This window comes from Diorhabda carinulata, chromosome 4 (assembly GCF_026250575.1).
Source record: "Diorhabda carinulata isolate Delta chromosome 4, icDioCari1.1, whole genome shotgun sequence".
Classification (NCBI taxonomy): domain Eukaryota; kingdom Metazoa; phylum Arthropoda; class Insecta; order Coleoptera; family Chrysomelidae; genus Diorhabda; species Diorhabda carinulata.
Genome location: NC_079463.1, coordinates 27780058 through 27793677, shown reverse-complemented (window position 1 = coordinate 27793677; position 13620 = coordinate 27780058). Strand labels below are relative to the sequence as shown.

The following is a 13620-nucleotide window of genomic DNA, read 5'->3' as shown; positions in this document are numbered from 1 at the left end:
CAAATGTATGGAGTGGCAAAGCATCGGAAAAAATGGTTATAAGAAGAATGAAAACTGGAACTCCAATAATCTCATGATCGAGAAGATATAAAGAAGAAAAATATTTGGTATGCGGGACAATATAATCGATCCATGATTTTCTAAATCAGTAATTTGCGTAGAGTGCAATTCTGTAAAACGACAATCAAACATAATGCTCATTTTTGGAGCAACCAATAGTATGATAAGGCAAGATGTTGGAGACTTATTATTGTCCAAGCACCAAGATTATTTCTCGAGGGGTTCTGACCCGAGTGCATTCTTGGTGTTTATACAATCTCTACTAGCAAATTTAAGGCAAAAATTAAAAATCTTCGTTATAAAGTAGCACTGAACGCTTATTTACTCTATTAGGCTAGAAATAAAACTGAAATTTGAATAGAAAATTTTTTGCTTGGCGTTTTCATTGTGATTTTGCGTAATTAAATCATAAAAATAGGTTAAATTAACTGATAGTGAATTAACTTGTACTCCTTATAAAATTATTAAGTAAGCAGCATAAACTACTGGAGAACTATTATTACCGAAAATGTGTTCCTAGTTTATTTTCAAGAATATTAAAATAAGCTTCTAGTCTGTGGTCTCATTATTCGATGTTAAAGGCGACGCTTTTGCTGAGAGACAACATCAACATCCAAATTTTTGAAGCTAGTAAGTTATCTTAAAAGAGAAAATGACAATTATAAGCTTCAAAAGTCATCTGTTTTCTTAAATTTTTAACACAAGCGCCTGATGAATGTTTTATTGTTTTTAGAGTAAGTAACTTCTCTCATTTTCATTTTTCAATATTAGAACGAGCGATAATAGCTCATCGCTGAAATTTGTGATTAAGTATACAAAAAATTAAAATATACTTAACAATTGAATCAAATATAAATTTACCTAAGCTGTTTGTTTGTACTCGAAACAGAAAGTCAATAAGGCAAAATACTGGCCATAACACAAATGCACACATGCCTAGTAAGCATGATGGTTTTTTAAAATTAGCAAATTCCTCTGATACTATTTTAGCTGCTGGTGATGGAAGTACTCTTTAACTAAATAAACATGGAGGCTGGAAATCAGCAGCGGAAGCGGAGGGCTATGTTGAAGACAGCCTTGCTGTTAAAAACGGTGCAAAGAACATCAACTTTGCCGGTTACATCATCAGTTGAAACACTAACTTCAATTCCTACTTCAAGTCCCGTAGTAACAGGTCCTGATTTGGCCACTATAGTCAGAATCTTCCACTTCTAATCTAAATCTAATCCGAAAAAAGATCAGAACCAACGATACATATGCCATGCCATAATTTTTTTTTTCTGTTGTTTACACAGAGTATTTATCTAACCTAACATAACCTTAAACCGAGAATGATTTTTCATTCCTAACGCTGTTAGCAAGATGTCAATAATCAAATCAAGCGCGAATTTATATTAACTATAATTAAGTAAAATTCTGATGTTTGAATAACTAAATTAGTACACTATAGACGTTAAATACAATTGTCTAGATTTTTCTTAAGTACTAATTTCAAAATTGAACAAAGATAATGAACAAATTATTATTAACTACTAGCAGCGCTGAGGTAGTTGGTTAAGACATGCTAAGAACGTGAATAGTACTGAAAAAAAAAATTTTGATTGGCTAGATGATGAAAACGCTTGAACTATTGTGTGTAGCCACATATTTTCATGAAAAGCTTCGTTTAAGACATTATGAAGTGGTTCTGGCGTCAAGTTTGATTGCCGTTTAAGAAATCAACATTTAACATTTTCGTTCCAAATATTATGTATTCAAATTATTTTCGTCATCCTGTATTGACTAATAATATTTTTTCAGTTTTAGTTCAACTGTATCCTTGACTGGTTCAATATAATATATAAGTACGTATTTACTTGCCCCTTCAAAACATTGTCATTACATTACAGACGGCCTATGTAAATACCATAAAATCTCGAATTTTTCTGAGTACACTTTATTATATATTGTTTACCAGGGAGCTAGAGGTAAAACGGATTATAGGTAAAGGTGAGGGGCTGAAAGGGATTGGTAATAGCCCGTAGTGATCAGTCCTGGGCAAACAGGGACATTATGGGAAATGTGTGCGCGCGTAATGCCGTATCGTATCCCTTTTGGCTGGTCACCGCTCTCCTTCCCAAATCAATAACGTGCTCCTCTCAGTGACAGCGTATGAAATGACTCATGCAGAATTATATTGAATGGAATTGATGTATTGTTGGCATTAGCAAGACAATGTAAATACAAAATTATTTTTTTTTTTCGTGAAAGTGGATTTTGAGTTATGGCCGCTATATCAAAAAAATGAATTGATATATAAATGTCGAGATCAAACTAATAACTTCTGGGCTTGAGTAACATTGAGAATGAACGAAAGATAATCCGATAATAAAATGGAAGAATAGTGTTTATTAATATCTTAGTTTGTTTTTTGTCCAATTTTTTTACGTTAAGATTTTTAATTTAGTTTGAAAATTTAGTGAAAATTTTTATAGTAATTTTTCTTGCAGCAGCATAATTCGTGAGAATATTAGAAAATATGGAATATGAAAATAAAGGAAATATATAGAAGACGAAAATAATTGAATATGGAACTATAAACGAATATGATGAGACGAGAGATCTTTGGAAGATTCGCTGATGAAGAAATACCCATGTAAAATCAAGTTACAGATTAGTGAAATTACGTAATCAAAATAGAATATACCTTAGACGTAAAAGATGTCAAGAATTCCGTCTTAAGAAAGCTCGATGATATGGAAACGCGCAAGAAGCATCCATAGTTACTGATAATTTAGAAATTTTCTTCCAGCTACAACACATACAAAGTAATAGAGAGCTTTTAAAAGAAATTAACATACAGATGATGAGAATAATTGAAGATGGAACTATAAACTAATATGATGATACGAGAGATCTCTTATTTGGAAAATTTGATGATGAAGAAATACCCACGTGAAATCAACTACATTTAATGAAAAATATCTTACAAACCATACAAAACTTTTATATAGTATCTTTCGAACAGTTTCATTCTGAAAATTAATGAAAAATGTTAATAAAGTTACAGATTAGTGAAATTACGTAACCAAAATAGATTATACCTTAGATGTGAAAGAAGATGTCAAGAAATTCCGTCTTAAGAAAGCTCGATGATATGGAAACGCGCAAGAAGCAGCCATATAAGTTGGTCATTTAGATATTTTCTTCCAGCTACAACACATACAAAGTGATAAAGAGCTTTCAACAGGAATGAACTTATAACTTCACTTATTTTAACATTTCAGTTATTAATGAAATATTGGTTGTTTTATTGGAGATTGATGAAAACTATGAAATTTTTCCAATGCTTGCGATAAATATTATAGCAGTTAAATCATGATTCCACTTTTTACAGCTATAATTTGAAGAATAATTCCTCAATAATTCTTCATGTCTCATATCCTATCAGCTTAAAGTGATAATTTATATCGATTAGAGCTTTGTTACAGGAAATTCTTTCCCAGATTTATATTCGGAAAATATATTAAAAAGAAAACCTATACTTCATTACCTCAACCCCATAATAATAAATCTTTATCACCAAATCGGCAAAATTTTCGTCATAAATTTCGATACAATACTATAAATTGTCTACAAAAAATAAACTATGAATATATTTAGGGTCGTTGAAAAGTCATCATAAATATATCATGATCATAAAATCCTGTATTCCCACTGTGGGTGTCGGATGTGTGTGTCTTCTTTTTCCAAGATTTCTTTGGGTGTCTTCGTTTTCTCTTTTTCATTTCTTTAGCTCGCCAAATCATTTTCGACGGTCTATTGTTCTCCATTGTAAGACACATCTGCTTGCTTTTGAATAAGTTCGAACTTTCAGTATCATGTACAAGAACTGGTCAAAAACAAAACGTTTATTTTGGTGTTTCTGTTTTTCTTTTTTTTTTTCATTCCTTTCAATACATCATTCATCATTATTATTATGAATAGTATCATAATCAGTACTCCCTCTGTCTTCTTTTTTCACTCCAACTCCTCTTTGTTATATAGCTTCTGACGCTGTCAAATCCATTTTGAATGTCTATATAACCGATGTAGATTTTTTAATTTGTTCTCTATTATTTGTCCCAATGTATATACCTGTTCTTGTGTATTTTCCTCTTCTAAAGTTCTTTTGCGATTCTTCTTATTCGATTTCTATTATTTCCCTGAGATAGGTACTCTCGTGGATTTTCACATTTCTTGAAAAGTTTTGAGCTTTGCTAACAATCTATTCTAAAATTCAGTTCTTCTATTCTGATTGTTATTTGTTTGTGAGTGAATCCGCAGAATCGCAACAAAATTTTGATTAAAAATTTCAAATCATTTTCACACTCAAAACAATAACTTAAAATGGATGAATGCTTGTTCTTAACAATTTATTTCAAATGAAGGTCACTGTATCCATAATAAATAATTAAAATGAGCACTATAATTTCCACATTTTTTTTACCCAAATTAATTGATGACACAAGTTTAAGAAGTGCGTGTCATACAATATTTCATCTACGACAACATTAAAAAAGACTTTCATTGAAAACAGAAATATAAACATACATTTGTGATAAAGTTTTAGAAACATGCAATTACGAACATTTAAACATTTAAAAATTGCCATACGGCTTCATGTATATTTTTTTCATGTATGTTTTGAGTTACATTGCACGCAATTTCTGCAATTTCGGGAAGAGTGCAATCAGATTCTTTCTGTGTTTATTTCTCTTAAAAATCAGTGATCCATCAATCAAAATTTGAAAAATATTTTGCAAAATGACGAAGACGTTTCACATTCCTTAATGACAGTACGAAATTATTACAATCACATTATATAATCTTTGACAAAACACACAACACAAAATTATCTAAAGTAACTTGAAAAATATACAAATATAAATAAAATATGAAAACATAAAAAAAAATTTTTAATGATTATCCTATTTAAAAATCAATGTACTTTTTCGCAGTCTGTTATAATGATACTTCTATTTAAGAAGCATTGTTTTATTTTCGCACGCTGTATTATATTTTATTTCACGAAATTAGCAGCCCTTACTTTATTTCATATCAAATTTTTTTAAGATGAATGTTTATGAAATTAAATTTATAATGAAACTTAAAATGATTTATTTAGAACTATTTTTTATCCTCAGTTTTTTCCCACAACTAATAGCTGCAGAGAAACACAATAAACACCATAATTCATAAATCCTTTGATAAATTGACTAGAAAACAGTAACCCTCTATATAAGATATATAAACGTAGCCTAGGTGTCATGGATTGCCCCACACATTCAAAGATTCGAAGTGTATTTATTATGGTGTCACCTGCTATTTAAATACGATTCTTCAAAATCGTTGATATCAACTATGAATGTCATATAGACTAATGACAATTAAAGTTACACACATTGGAAGAAATCACAAGGATTTAACTCTGGAGATCAAGGAAGCCAATGTTGGGGTCCTTCTCGACCAATCCAATGGATACGATATGTTATATCTAAATGTTGGCTAGCAGTTCAATATTGAGTGCAATGCCTTCAAGTAGTGTAGGGAGATCGTCGTCGAAAAAATTGTTGCAATACACAAGACACTGACCTACAAACTTCCATTGGTCACTATCAATAACAGAGTTTGATATCACCCTACTACTATTTGCATAAACATTAAGTGAACATGGTAAATGAATTGTCGAAGTGACAACAGCCTAGTATTCCAAAACTGTAATTAAAAACAAGGTAGAGGTGGACATTTTCAGCATTTATTATGAATCGTATTAAATTTTACATCTTTGTTGTTTTCCGACCAATTTATTAAAAAAATTTTAAATTATGGTGTTTATATTATCTCTCTGCAGCTATTGGTTATGGGAATAAAATAAAACAATAAAAAAATAAAGCAAGGATTTGATTTTATTTCATGAAACTTCATCTTGAAAAAAGTTTTGATATGATATAAAGTAAGGATTTCTAATTTCACCCTCGTATAATATAACAGGAATATTAATAACCGTAGTTAGTCCTTTGCGAGCGCACGAAAATTACAAAAATTTCTAGCATCACTGAAATACTATAAAAAAAAATGAAAATTCAATTATGGTCACCACCATTTAAGGGTGATATCTCGGAAAGGGGTGGACTGAAGAAAATTTGTTACAGAAAAAACCCATCTAAATTTCATACGAGCAATCGCTTCCTGAATTTTGTCAAATGAATTTAGAAACATCTTGGATATTATATGTTAAGTTTTATATAAGTTTTGTTTACTACGAAAAAGGAACAAAGCAGACTAATAATTTTTATACTCGTATAGAAAGCACAATTAAATTTCATGTAATTGCATATTACAGTTTGGATAGGAAGCTAATTCCTATCCAATAATGAATAATCAATACACTTTGTAACAATGTAAAAGACGATTTAATTTATATAAATGACCTATTTGAAAAATAGAATGCTTAAGAATTCATTTTTATATAGTGTTATTCATAACTTCATAACATATGTTTTGCTACTATCTAGATTGCTGGTTTTTTCGTGACAATTGTCCAAGCATCAGGAAGTTACTTCTTCCAATGTGATTTTTAAAGTAACTGATAACCATTAACAGTAAATATAAGACTATTATGTATACCCAATAAAATAGTCATCAAAATGATGATGTTACAATTTAACATAATGAACGATGAAGCCATAACTTTAATTTAAGACAGCCTGTATACGTTATTATCGCATGTAAAATACGCTAGTGAAAATTCCAATCGACGTGTCCGAGAATTTGAAACAAAAACTTGTATAAAATAATAATGTATTAACAGATGTTATTACATCATCAAAATTGGAATATATCAAATTTTTTTGCACGTATAACATTACTGATATTTCCTGTTTGTGTCAAGTTTAATCGTGGTTACTAGAATCTTTGGAAACCTTGAAAAACTAAAATAGAATTGAGATAAATTCATAATCAAATTCGGGGAATTGAAATAAAAAGATTCGATACAGAAAGTTAGTTAATAAGAAACGAAGATAGTAGAAGAATGTATCAATTAGATTATTTTTGGTGGGTCCTAAACACCTTCGCCAAAATTTTAATATACTAAATCTAACCATTCAATTTTAAAATTACCATCCCATCAATGCCCATAATTTTTTTCAATATGTATATTCGATTGATATTCTTTCGAAATGGTCAGCCAATACAACTACTCCTGAATTTCTACCAAGCAATTCAGGGTTTAAATTAGGATAATGGAATTGGTTACTTTAAAATTATTTTTATTAATCAAAATAGTTATTATACAATTATTAATTTTTCTAATATGTTTCTCAAAGTATTTCTCCAAAGGTCAACAATTTATATTCACATACATTTCATACTTAGTTCCATTTCCACAATTGAATGATTCAACCAATCCAAACCAAGCTCATTTCTTCCTGTATAAGCTAGGTGTTGCCATGACCATAATTCTGAAGAATCTACAGAATACATTACCTCTGGAATTGTAAAAAGTCTGTGTTAGAACCTAACCGCCTATGCGGTACCCATTCTTGGAGCAGCCCAGAATAAAAGAGCCACCCCTTTTTTGCAACATTTTCCAATCCTGTGTTTGGGTATGAATTAGTCGATCAAATTGATTCTAGAGTCATCGAGATTCTTTTTTGAATATCGTTTCGCGGATTTTGGGACCTAAGAACACAACTGGAAAGACATTATGGTCATTTCATCAGCCCATATTGAATTTCCCATAAGAAATAATGATATTTATATAGAGTGGAGGTAATTTTTTACAATTTACTTAAGATCCACGTATGTGCCTTTTCCCACAGGACGTTTTTGTTAAGTTTATTCAAGTTATATTGTCAATATATCAAAAATATAATTTTTATTCATATATTTTCATTATAAAATTCAATTGAGATATGGTAAAATGCGAAAAAGTTTTCCAGTTTTTCCCGAAGAAAAGTAGCAACTATAGGTTCATGAAAATTTTGACATAGGTAATTCTATTTTTTTACAAGTATAAAAAGTATTTCCATAATGAAATCAAGCAGGTAACTGGCAAAAAACGGAATTACCCAAAACAACTCTCTTTCACTATGGTTCACATGGTATTGTTCATTTTTCACCTCCACCCTTTCAACAGTGTTTTATCCTTAGAAAATTCTGAATTGTCATGCAACTTTAGTGGTCACGTCACTAATGAGTTAATTGTACCCATAACCGACTAGCTAAAACCATCGTTTCTTCAATCATAATTTTGAAAACTATCGAGTGAATGATTTTTGTTGAAACATGGCTTGTCATTGATCTGAACTTTGTAAATAGTAATCATGTTATAATTTATTATTTTGTCCACGTCTTTTGAGGCCAAAAATATACAGTTTGCAACCAAAATTCAGGTACCAAGTTCCGTCCAGTACTACAGCACTACTTATTAGGTTTTATACGATATAGGAAAGCATGGGCCATTTCAATAAGTGCATAAAGTAAATAAAGTTTCGAATAATTTTAATAGGAACCTAGAAAATAATATTTCGAGTACGGTGTACGGTAAATATTTTCAATTTGAAAAAAAAAAGAAACATCAACATCCAGTACATCTGTGGGTTCTGTTAAGTATTAATGCAATAAGAACTGATATGTCATTCAATTGGGAAAAATCTGGGCAAATATATATGTGTGGGGTGACCATCTACAAACAACCAAATTTTTATTGGAATGTGAGATGCTGCAATTTTAGGAAACAAAACGTTGGAAATATAATCAAATAAATTCTCTGACTCTATCTATCCATCCTGGCCCCATCCTCTCAGTATTTTCGAAATAATTTTAGAGGTAAATATTTTTTTATATTAATATAAACAGTATGCAAGTAAGTAAAATTGTAAGAATTCCTTTATCGACGTTCTTATCGCGGCTATAAACCTTATTGGAGCCTTTTATTTTCGAAGGGATTATCTCTTTTCAATTCAAGCATCAATTAGGTTATCGAAATTGATTTTTCGTAACTGGAAATCCTAATTATCTTAGATACATCATCCCTTCTACAAGCTTTTTTCTTCAGCAGCAGATAACACTGACAAGAGTCCACAACCTTCACTTCTATATTTGTTACTAATTTTATCTATTATTGGGTTTTTTGGAGAACCAAAAACTTTTGATGCTTTCTTTTATACTCCTGTCACGTTTTATCTTCCTTAGAGCATTTTCAATAGTCTTTTAGGATTAGTTAAGTCCTATTTTTTCTTCCTTTCTTTTCTATTTAATATCTAAAAAGTCCAAATAACTTTTAACACTATTCACCTATGGTCGAAAATGAGATCTAGCTAAACCTAGTCCCCGGTCCCTTTCGTAGAATTTTGGAAACTGTAATGTGATAATATATTTCATTAGAAGTTTGGAAATCTTTACGTGAAATTAACGATACTTTTTATTAAATTTATCTGAAAATCTACGCAAAAAAGAATTGAATTAAGAAAATTTTATTTTCAAAGTAATCATAATACATTGCATTTGCACCAAACATGATTAACATTTCCATAACAATGATGACTCGGAAGAAAATCCTAAAAACATATTAGAGCAAGCGACTGAATCCAGGCCGAGATATGAACATGAGTATCAACTTTTTATGGAATAGCAAGATCTCAAAAAAGTTGAAACACTAAGTGATGATATTCTTTTAGTTTATTTTGTCGAAAAATCCAAGAATATGAAATATTCCACGTTATGGAATCGGTTATTAAGGTTAACTAGTTGTATAGCTATAAAAGATATTACTAGCAACACAAAATATTCAAAAACTATTGCTTTTTTAAACGTCAGGCTGTGCACAATATACTAAAAAGTCCAGGGCGTTCCAAATGAACAACATCTACTGGCAAAAGTGATTTTACTGCTTGCGATCTTTGGCACATATCGAAGAGATGATGAGTTCAGACGACGGTGCTTTATTGTTTTGTTTTTACGAGATGGAAAAAATCATATGCCAAGAAGTTTTGCCAATACCAATGAGGCATGTATACACCGCACATGGGATAAGGCGTTCTTTGGCAACCATGTTGGTGGAAAGCGGCACTGATTTGCTCACTCTGAAAATACACGGAGGATGGCGAAGGATACATAGAAAAATAGATAGAAAGAAAAGCAGAAATTGCAAAATACAAGCTCTGCGACATTCTATCAGGAAAATCAAAACATCTGCGAACCTGCCGCTTCATCATCTTTAATTCTAAAGAATGAAATAGCAACGGGATTAAACTTTTGTAATAATACAAACTAATTATGTTGGTGTTGTTTCCATAATGGTGTTATAAATAAACATTTTCTTACAATTAATTTCAATTGTGTTTGTTTATTAAGCGCACGGAAAAAATGGGAAATCCGAAAAAATTTCTGTGTGCTGTTTTGAAAATACCACCTTCACGTCTCTGTTGAAACAGATGAAAACAAGGTGTTTCCAGATAAGTACGAGTATAATAAAAATTTTTTCAAACGGAAATTCAATTCTTAGAAACAAATGTTACGTTTCAGCGTTATTTGAGTGGCCTTGTAAACTTTTATGAGACGTTGAAACAAACTTACTGCTATTGAATTAATATAAAGTATTGTTTCCTCCTGCTTATAGTATACAGAGTGTTAAACATAATACCATTGTATTAAACATTTCTAATATCCCGCTGAATTATTCCCGATAAATTAATCCTTGTGAGAATATTGAAAAATACAGGTAAACCTTACCTTCAATATCTGAGGACGATAGCATGGTTATCGAAACGCACGTCAGTGTTGGTATAGTCGTGGTGAAAACAGTGTGTTCAGTGTGAATATCACCAGCGGCTCCAGAAATTCCAACTTACTACTTATTACATTCAATCGAATGAAATAATTATATTTTTTATATGATCAAAGTTACGATCAATGTATATTATTTAAGGAGCGGTAATGAAGGTCACAACTCACGCAGAAGTTTGTAGCACAATTACCAGGCAAGAGCTATAATTCATCGAGTGAGTTATAACTACAATAACGAATACTAAAATATGGGTACATGGAAATAACTTTATTCTTTTAGTGTTAGTTAAGTATATCTTATTGATGTACTAATTGTTTGAGATTCATCAGCGTCGTTCAATGGCTCTAAATGTATTTTTACAAAGTAATTTTTTTCTAGGGGACAGCAGGAGTAAAGTTTCCTTAACAATCGTTTAATGTTAATAACACTAAACATACCCTAAGAAGAAAAGCAAACTTGGTTGTTATTTAGTGGAAACAACATGGCGGATTTTCTATGCCAGTGCCCTCAATGGTACGTGGCAGAACTAATATATTTTCGCGGTTCATTTAAATTTACAACACAGAATATCTACTGTATTCTATGTTATTTATTTCCATTCAGTCCTGTGTTGTAGAGACTTCTTTTGTATATGGGAAGAGCAAAACTTTTATCCTTTATAGTCATTTTACTGTACCTTTTCTATGAATATTTCTTAACTGTGAATTAATGAATTCTTTCGTTACATTATTTGAGATGAGAAATAGGAATAGATTGGATAGCTTTATACTTCAAATTTTTCCTATTGGAAAATCACTTTCCAGAAATTAATTTTCACATAAGCGATAATTTTGACTATTGAATTTTACAAATTTATTCCCATTTAGGAAACAAATCAGGAAAGCCTTAGGGAAATTGAAACAAATGATCCTTTATATTTACAATTGACAGTAATGACACATTTTTATTACACTAGCGCCACGCTTGGTAAGTGGTAGAACCAAATTTAGATGCAAATTAAATTTCTTACTGGGTATGTTTTGTGGTCAATAACATCTGTGTATTTAACATTTGAGTACAATAAGTCAAATCACGTCAACGGACCTCTCTTTTACCACTTGATGACAGAAAACTTATTAAAATATAAGAATCGAAAGTTTTAAAATCATCGCTCAAATCAGTTTTTTTACAATAAAAATTTTCGGTAGGTTAAATTAGAAAAATAACCTCGCTAGCTACTGGAATTCACTTGTTTTATATTTATGAATAATAAATGAAAACTGATTGTGAAGCTTATTTTTTTTGTCTGAAACTTTTAGTCAGAAAAATCATTTTTAATACATACCTGGATAATATTTTTTTATAAATATAGCCTTAATTTCTCTGTAAAAATATTAATAAAAATTATGTATGAATATAAAAAAATTAAATTGTGAAGATTGTTTATCAAATAATTGTGTAATCTATGGGGATATATAGCAATAACAACATGTGAAATGGAGATAGTAAGACAAATAGCGGGGGTGAAAAGACTCGATAAAATAAGGAACGACATACTTAGACACGAATTGAACGTAGTGAGTGCAGTACAACAAATCTAACAACAGTTTGGATACATAGTGAGAATGAAACAGGACAAATCTGTTACGGTGATATAGAAAACTAACAAAAGGAAGGAAAGAGGCAGATCCAGAAGGAAAAGGAATGGAGAATTACCAATAAAATGGAAAAAAGAAGACTGAACTTGAGACGGGCTAAACAGAAAGCAAAAGAATTAAATGGAAAAGAAATATCACCTCTACACTTATGTAAGAAGAGGTAAGTATTATTTAAACTAATACCGGTCATGGAAATTTTCTTTTCAGATAAAGAAATTCGATTTTCGTGCTGAGAAGTCATTAAAATTACAATTTGTTTATTTAAAAGTTGATAAAGAATATGATAATGAACAAATGGAATTTGTAAAACAAATTTTTGTGAAATTGTAGATATTTTACCATTATCGCTGAAAATTGCGTTAAGTTGTCTTCAACATCTTCTTTGAAATTAATTTTTTAATTTAGTACCGAAAAGGTTTATTATAAAAAAATGATTTTTAATTCAGAATTTTCAAAAACTATTTTGAGAAATAATTTTTAGATATGACTACTTTCGATAATTATATTAGAGGGTAAAGGGGTATGAGTAACAAAGTTGAAAAAATCTTATTTTGTTAAATTAAAGTCATAACTATCACTAAATAAAATTTTCCCATGGTAAACCTAGAGAAAATCAAGATAACCGATTAGTGGATTTTTATAAAAAAGTACAGTAAATAAAAGCCCTCAATCCCTTTAGAATGTATCCGTTTTACTGATGAGGTCAAATTCACGCGACAAAATTTTTCAATTCACATAATGCATATTAATTAATAATAATCAGAAATAATTTTATCAAAATATCACAGTATTTATTTGCACCAAGTGTATTTTTTTGGTGTATCTATCTTAAAAAAGTTTTTTTCCATACTGTTTGGTCCGAACCGTGTAACTAGCGGCCTTTATATTAAATGCGCGGAGCAAATTATTTTCCAGGTCTCTATCTAAAGACGGGGACATATTTTTTTAAACACACTGAGGATTTGTCGTTTCATCCTATGGATAATGAGAATTTTTAAAGAGGCTGATCACAGTGGGCGAAAATGCCAAAATTAGAAAAATCGGACAATCCTATTGAAAATTGGTAGTTGGAAGTTTTTAGGGTCGCTAAGTACAAATTTGGCGATGGTT

General features: G+C 30.4%; 1 protein-coding gene across 4 annotated transcripts in view; it reads right to left on the bottom strand.

The window, feature by feature from the left end:
• Positions 1 to 13620, bottom strand: part of LOC130892643 (nucleolar protein 4-like) — a 90134-nt gene that overhangs the window by 57647 nt on the left and 18867 nt on the right. The gene's annotated exons all lie outside the window — the stretch shown is intronic.